At 45.0% G+C, this 8,619-nt stretch overlaps 1 long non-coding RNA gene across 1 annotated transcript; it reads right to left on the minus strand.

Moving 5' to 3' along the window:
* Positions 1 to 1,112: 1,112 nt before the first annotated feature.
* LOC117981150 (uncharacterized) lies at positions 1,113 to 8,244 on the minus strand. The gene is made up of 3 exons (XR_004672698.3): positions 5,179 to 8,244; positions 4,829 to 5,070; positions 1,113 to 3,788 (listed from the first exon to the last, which is right to left on the minus strand). It is a non-coding gene; the product is annotated as an uncharacterized LOC117981150 (long non-coding RNA).
* Between the last annotated feature and the right edge of the window lie 375 nt (positions 8,245 to 8,619).

An 8,619-nucleotide genomic window follows, 5' to 3' on the forward strand; every position in this document is an offset into this window, starting at 1 on the left:
CTGGCCTCAAAATGTAAAGAACTAAAAGGAGAAACACCCAAATTCACAATCATATTTGGGAGGTTTTAGCATATCTTTCTCGGAAAATGATGGAACAAATTGGGAGGGATGTAGAAGATTCGAACAGGCTCCTTAACAAAATTGGCCTGATTGATGCCCGTATAGGACAGTACACCATGGGGCCGGGTGCGGTGGCTCACACCTGTTATCCCAGCACTTTGGGAGGCCGAGGCGGATGGATCACTTGAGGCCAGGAGTTCCAGACCAGCCTGGCCAACACAGTGAAACTCTGTCTCTACAAAAAATAACAAAAATTAGCTGGGCATGGTAGCATGCACCTGTAATCCCAGCTACTTGGGAGGCTGAGACACGAGAATCGCTTGAACCCGGGAGGCAGAGGTTGCAGTGAGCTGAGATCATGCAACTGCACTGCAGCCTGTGTAAAGAGTAAAACTCCATCTCAAACAAGCAAACAAAAACTGTGTGCCATGGGACTGCTTAATATACATTCTCTTCAAGCATACACAGGACATTTACAAAAACTGACCATATATTAAGCTCTACAGTAAGTGTAAATAAATTTAAAATATTGAAATTATATAGGGTATGTTCTCTGACAATACTTTTACCTTTTAAGCTAGAATTAAATAATAACCAGAAATTCTTATATATTCAAAAATGAGAATTATGCTGCTAAAATAACCCATGTGTCAATGAAGAAATCATAATGGAAATTAAAAATGTTTCCCACTATGAAGGAAGTACCACAGGCCAGGTGTGGTGGCTCACGGCTGTTGTCCCAAAACTTTGGGAGGCTGAGGCAGGCAGATCACTTGAGTCCAGGAGTTCGAGACTAGCCTGGGCAACATGGTAAAACCCCATCTCTACTTAAAAAAAAAAAAAAAAATAAAATAAAAAAAAAATATATATATATATATATATATATATATACACACACACACACACACAGACAAAAATTAGCCAGGTGTGGTGGCATGTGCCTTTAGTCACAGCTACACAGGAGGCTGAGGTGGGAGAATCACTTGAGCCTAGGAGGTGGAGGTTGCAGTGAGCCGAGATCGTGCCACTGCACTCCAGCCTGGGTGACAGAGTGAAACCCCGTCTCAAAAAAAAAAGAAAGAAAAAAAGGAAGGAAGGAGAGGAGAGGAAAGGAAAGGAACCATATCAAAATGTGTAGCATAAAGCAATATCAGTACTTAGAAATGTATAGACATAAGTGAGTATGTGGAAAAGGAAGGACAGAATTCACAAGGAGAAACAGAACAGCAAAGGAAATCCAAAGAAAAGTTAAAAAGGGCACACAAATATAAGAGCAGAAATTACTGAAATAGCATACATATAAATGATATAATCAACAAAGCCAAAAATCATTTCTTTACAAAGCTAATAACATTGACTACTAGCCTGTGATGAAATCATCAATGAAAAAAGAAAGCACAAATAACCAGTCTCAGAATGAAAAAGGTGACATTACTGCAGATGCCGCAGGCTATAGAAAGACAATAAGATGATATTATAAGCAACTTTTTGCCAAAAGTTTGAAAATTCAATGAAAATAACTCCCATAAGAATGCAACTTAGACTCAAAAACAAAACAAAACAAAACCTGAATAGTCCCATATCATTGAAAAAAAAAATGCATTAGTGATCAAACATCTTACAAAAGAAACTGTAAGGCCAGGCACTGTGGCTCAGGCCTGTAATCCCAGCACTTTGGGAGGCCAAGGCAGGCAGATGGCCTGAGGTCAGAAGTTCAAGACCGTCCTGGGCAACATGATGAAACCCTGTCTCTACTAAAAAATACAAAAAATTAGCCAGGTGTGGTGGCGTATGCCTGTAATCCCAGCTACCTGGGAGGCTGAGGCAGGATAACCACTTGAACCAGGGAGGTGGAGGTTGCAGTGAGCCAAGATCACGTCACTGCACTCCAGCCTGGGCAACAAGAGCAAAACTCCATCTAAAAAAAAGAAAAAAGAAACTGTAGGCCCAAAAGGCCTCACTAGTAAGTTCTATCTCACATTTAAAAAGGAAATTATGTCAATAATATACAAACTATTCCAGAGAATGGAAAAATATGGGACACTCTCTTGACTCATTTTACGAGACTGGCATAATCTTGAAATTTCCAAAACTTGAGGACAGTACAAGAGAACAAAATTACAGGCTAATCTCAAAAAATGTACATAGGAAAAATACTCAACAAAATATTAGCCAAAGAGAATCTAGCAATATACAAAATGTTTTACTGAGTAAAACATCATTACCCAGTTGGCTTCATCTTGTAGATCAAGAATGGTTTCAACATTTGAAAATCACCAGTGGTAACCCACAATAATAGATTAAAGGGGAAAAGTCACATGATCATCTCAATAGCTGCAGAAAGATCACTTGATAAGAGCCAGCACCCATCAATATTCCAAGTGAACTGGGATGAGAAAGGAAATTTCTTAATTTGATGAGGATTATATACCAAAAAAAAAGATGATAGCTGTATTAGCCTATTTTCATGGTGCTAATAAAGACAGACCCAAGACTGAGTAATTTATAAAGAAAAGAGGTTTAATGGACTCACAGTTCCACATGGCTGAGGAGGCCTCACAATCATGGTGGAAGGTGAAGAAGGAACAAAGGCATGTCTTACGTGGCGGCAGGCAAGAGACTGTAGGGGAACTGCCCTCTGTAAAACCATCAGATCTCATGAGACTTATTCACTATCATGAGAAAAGCAAGGGAAAAACCCACCCCCATGATTCAGTTACCTCCAACTGAGCCCCTTCCATAATGTGGGGATTATGGGAGCTACAATTCAAGATGAGATTTGGGTGGGGACACAGCCAAACCATATCAATAGCTAATATGCTTAATGGTGACATATTGAAGTGTTAAAAACCAGTATACCAAAACTAAGTTATATTTACATATACCCACAGCCAACAGTTAGAAAGTATTACTTTAAAGATTTTATTTGTAGTAATAAAAAACTCAAGAGCCCAGGAATCAATCTAAAAAAGATTTATGTGGAGAGAACTATTGAGCACTTTTTGTGATTTCCTTGAAGCACAGAAATTAAGAAACTTGCTCAAAGCTACACAATTGCTAGGTGAGTTTGAGCTGGGATTCTCTGGCTTCAGAGCTAAGGAAGGCCCCAAAACATGCAAGGCGAGAGGCACACTGAACTCTGGACCTTCACATTAGATTCGTCAGTGTCTGAGGCAAATCAGGGAGGAAGAAATAGATTGTTATAAAAATTAGTAACCTGCAGCATCTATTTGTGTGTTGCTTTGTTGAATGTCTGCCCCCCACACCCACCAGCCCCCAGTTGTAAGCTCTGTGGATGAGGCAAATACATATGGTATATCTGGCATCAACACTGGATCAGCTACATAGTGGGGGTTCAATAAACCTGGATTGAATCTCTGAATAACACTCTTTTTTGGGTTTAAGACAGAGAGTGGGCTGGGCGCGGTGGGTCACACCTGTAATCTCAGCACTTTGGCGCGGTGGGTCACACCTGTAATCTCAGCACTTTGGAAGGCTGAGGTGGGTGGATCACTTGAGGCCAGGATCGAGAGCAGCCTGGTCAACATGGTGAAACCCCATCTCTACTAAAAATACAAAAAATTAGCTGGGCATGGTGGTGTGCATCTGTAATCCCAGCTACTTGGGAGATTGAGGCAGGAGAATCGCTTGAACCCAGGAGGCGGAGGTTGCAGCAAGCCGTGATTGTGCCATTGCACTCCAGCCCAGGCAACAGAGTGTGACTCTGTCTAAAAAAAAAAAAAAAAAAAAAAAAAGTCAGTGAAGGCGTTGGAATAAATGCATCGAAATTTTCCAAGTGTTTATTATTGGACCCTTGGATTCTAGTAGAAACCATGAGCTGGTACCATCAACACCTCAGGCTCAACACCATGCTTCAGTTTTCCATGTTAACAGGCCAGTCACACTTTGTTACAGAAGACAGGGCATTGCCCTAGGGCATCTCTGTTGACCCTGCATGTCCTCAGACACTCCTTCATCCCCTCCATTTAAAATTTTTAAAAATGATTCTGGCTTGGTGGTAATCTGGACATAGATCTTTAAGATGATGGAGAAGTTCATAGAGCAACAGTTCTCTTCCCTGAGTGCAAACTGGGGTCACTTGAGAGAGATTTAAAAAATCAGGTTTAGGCCCCACCTGTACAGATTCTCATTCATGGAGAATGAGATGATTGATAGTTGGAGTTGGCATCTATCATCTATCTAGCCATATGTATGCGTGTATAAACTTTTTATTAAAATACAATATACAAAAATGTACACATTCAATTGGTATATTTATAAATTGCTGGAGATTCTGCCATGCAGCCCGTATTGAGAACCATTCTTGTTGGCAAAACTGTAGAACAATCAGAGTTTACCACTGCTGCCTCCCAGCCATTCCCCCTGCTAACCACAGAGAACTTCTGCATCTATCTGCCTTCCACAGGCAGCATGCGTTTATTGCATGCCAGATTTCAGAGTGCCAGGAGCCCGGGAGCAGCCACTGTAGGTCTCAGCAGGCTGGTGGCACTGCATTAGGCGGCCGCAGTTCGCCAGAACAGTGGGCCAGGGAGGGACCACAGGCCCCCAAAGATAAGCGGGCGGAGGTCTCCAGAAGGAGCTGTGAGTGTGTGCAAGCCCCACCACAGTCCCGGGTCGCAGCTGAGAATAATCGAGCCAGACTTTCCTTTACCTCCCCTCACCACCAATAATGACACATCTGCTCTGAGTCCCAGTACCTTGGGAAATTCTCAACTAGGAAACTAAGTAAATTAATCCATTCTCTTACCTCCTCCCAGGAAATAATTTGTATTTTGCCAGAAACTTTCAATCGACTTTGAGGCTGCTGTGAGCAGAACAGGCAGCTGTTCTGAATCTGGAATGCCTTTGCTCGTCCATCAAACCACACTGAGACCACCTGCTCTGCCAGACCTCGGGCAGAGAGGCAGGAACCTGCGTTTCTGGAATCCCTATTTCGGAGGGGAGAGCTGGTCAAGGAAAGGGGCTTCCGTTCCAGCACCTCGGCGCCATCTGCGGGGAAAGAGAGGCAATGACAATTCAGGGCTGCAACTGGTCCCCGTAGGGGGCTGAAGGGAAAACAGAAGCCATGAAGCCCACCTTCCTACTCCCGAACATTACCTTAAGGGCTTTCTCAGAGATCCCACGCTGCCTTGTATATGAAGCCACCTTGTGTGTATTACTGGACAGAGGGTGAAGAGACGCCTTGCTACCAGCTCTCTTTCTACAGCAGAGCTTGGTTCTGCAGTCACCATGCTGGAAGGTGGGGGAAGGGCAGCCTCCTTCGGAGGTTCCCCACTGCCGAGAGAATCACGTCTGTGCTTAATCCTGGCACGGCCTTCCAGAGAGGCAGCCACGAGCAGCGGTGCTGGGTTCGGATGAGGACATCACCTGTGGGGCTGTGGAAGGGACTCCTACTTGGAGGGAGTGAATGATGAGAGCCAGATGAACTTTAACATCACGCCCCAATTTAGGATTTCATATACCTGTCAGGTCTGATGTGAGTTTTTTTTTTTTTTGAGACAGGGTCTCACTCTGTCACCCACGCTGGAGTGCAGTGACATGGTCATACCTCACTGCAGCCTGGAACTCCTGGGTTCAAGCAATCCTCCCACCTCAGCCTCCCGAGTAGGTGGGACTACAGGTGTGCACCACCACGCACAGCCGGGTTTTTTTTTTTTTTTTTTTTTTTTAAAGAGACAGGGTCTTGCTATATTGCTCAGGTCTGTCTCAAACTTCTGGGCTCAAGCAATCCTTCCACGCTGGCCTCCCAAAGTGCTGGGATTACAGGTGTGAGCCATCATGCTTGGCCAAGATGAATTTGTACCTTGAAAATATTGTGGCCAGGTGCGGTGGCTCATGCCTGTAATCCCAGCACTTTGCGAAGACAAAGCGGGCAGATCACTTGAGGTCAGGAGTTCAAGACCAGCCTGGTCAACTTGGTGAAACCCCGTCTCTACTAAAAATACAAAAATTAGGTGGGCGTGGTGGCACATGCCTGTAATCCCAGCTACTCGGGAGGCTGAAGCAGGAGAATCACTTAAACCCGGGAGGTGGAGGTTGCAGTGAGCCGAGATCGCGCCATTGCACTCCAGCCTGGGCAACAAGAGCGAAACTCCGTCACAAAAAAAAAAAAAAAAAAGAAAGAAAATATCGTTTGAATGTGTGGCTCAAATAAGATCATTGAAAGCATAATTGTAAAATGTTGAAGTTTTGTGCCAATGTGTGCAAATATTTGGAGAGAGAGACCACATTCTCATTTAGACTCTTAAAGCAAACCATGTATTTTCCAGGAATGTTTCCTTGACATTGGCTTGACTTCGTGCCAGATCCCTTACTTCTCCCTGGCAGTGGCGAGTCCCTAACTTGACCCAACATTGCCTGAGCTGTTCTGTTTACTAACTACAGCAACAGCAACTAACACTTACTGAGAATTTATTATATGCTAATCACAAGAATGACATTTAATAAGGACCTATGTTGGAAAGATTTGAGAACAGTCCTGCCCTTGACCACTTTTATAAATTAAGATTTAGTGTTTTTCAACTGACTTTAGCTAATATTTACATCCAGAATGTGCCAGGCACTATGCCATATTATTTCATTATTATGCATTATTTCACTTTATTCTAGCACCAACCAAAGAAAGTATAATTTTATCTTGATTTTGCAGAGGAGGAAATTGAAGCTTAGATCAGTCAGTCAACTACTCAACATGGTGAAGGGGAGGGATGGTAGACAAGTCGCCCCTGAGCATCCTGCTGGTCTCTCTAGCTATAATATGTACTTGTTTTCCTCAGAGTCTCTTACAGTCTCACAATATCTGAGTTGGTGCATGTTGCAACTTTGTATAAGAATAAATGCAGACCCAGAGTCTAGGCAGTAAAAACATTTATCATTGACCCAATAACTTTTTCCCATAAAAACTTCTGACACCCCACTGTTTCCCAGCATTGCACCCTGGATTTTATTGGCAGAGATTTACAGTAGCTTCCTAGGCTGGCTTGTGTGCGCGTGGTCAGCTGAGGGCCAGATCTGGGCCTTCTCTATTGCTGCTCATCTCCCTGGCATGAGTGAGGGACTCAATGAGAGAAACATCTAATGGGGTGCACCAGAGAACTCACACTCTTGGCCCATCTCCTACTTCCCACCCGAATTCAACTGTCGACCCATTTCTGAGAGACATGTGACCAGAATTTCTTCAGGCAGGAAAGCTGACATGGAAACATGAACAGGTGGGGAGAAAGTAAGAGGGACACGGCCCAACCTGCAGATCTCCTTGTCTGGGCACATGTAGTGAAGACACCAGGAGCTGGGTCCCTCACCTGGAAGAAACCATGCCTGCAGCCCTTCTCTCCTCCAGGATCTGAAAGCAAGGCACCAGGCTGGGCCTGATGACTCAAGCCTGTAATCCTAGCACTTTGGGAGGCTGAGGCAGGAGCATTGCTTGAGGACAGAAGTTCGAGACCAACCTGGGCAACATAGCAAGACCCCATCTCTAAAAAAAAAAATTAAAAATAAAAGCAAGGTGCAGAAGTAACCAAAACCCCTTGTCACCCCATCCACCTTGTGGCAGTCCTGAGACAGGGATCTAAGAAAGGAAAGTAAGTTTACGTGAAAGGATAATTTGGAGAATGTCCACTATTTACACGGGCCCTGGGTCAGTCAACAAAGTAGGGGAGAGACTGCTGGTCCCTCTGCCCTCTTAGCCTTGTTCTGTGGTTTCTATCCCTTCATTCCTGGCAGGGAGCACAGAGGAATCAGAGCCTCTTGGGGTGCTCAAGGCGGGGCAAAGACCTAGGGCCGGGTATTGCTGCTTGCCAAGGCCCAGTGGCAATTCAGGGTGACTTCCTGTCTTGGCACAGGCAGGAAAGGTGACACCACAAGGAGTCGACTGGTGCCCTGGCTGCTATTCTCCCAGAGGATGCAGGGGCTGCACTGCTCCTAGGACTGCATAGCCACCCAAGTGCTCCAAATATCGAGAATCGTGAGCAGCAAGGGAAGGGCCGGGCTGGGTGGGGACAGCTGCTGGAGCCACGGTCGGTCCCCCAGGCAGGGGAACAGCCTTCCAGCAGGGTCTTGGTGACACTCTTATTGATCAGATCCAGAGCCAGACCTTCTGTTAGGGGCTAGCTCAAGGCCAGGAACCTTTAGCTCAGGAGAGCTTGGCTTTAGATTTCTAGAAATAATGGGAACAGTTGCCAAGTCACTAACACAGCCCCAGGAAAGAGCATCTCCTTAAATGTTGTGCCCTGGCACCTTGCTTTCCTCACTCTAGTCTCAGCTTTGGCTGAAGGGGTCAGAGGCAAGGTTAAGGGCTCTCTGTTGAGGGGCTGGTGGATCTAGTCAAAGAGAGGCCACTTCAGTGGAGTAGTGCTGAGATCTGTCAGCCTGGGAAGTTTGGCAGGAGGCCATAGGCACTCTGGGGGCTCATACTGGGCTGAAATCCTCATGACTGGGCTGGAGTATGAGCCCCAGGAGTCCAGGATCATGGAGAAGATGGCTTTGCTTGGGATGGAGGAATTGAGCAGCTTCTTGGACACCTCCTTAATGGATGTCTAA

This window comes from Pan paniscus, chromosome 6 (genome assembly GCF_029289425.2).
Source record: "Pan paniscus chromosome 6, NHGRI_mPanPan1-v2.0_pri, whole genome shotgun sequence".
Classification (NCBI taxonomy): Eukaryota; Metazoa; Chordata; class Mammalia; order Primates; family Hominidae; genus Pan; species Pan paniscus.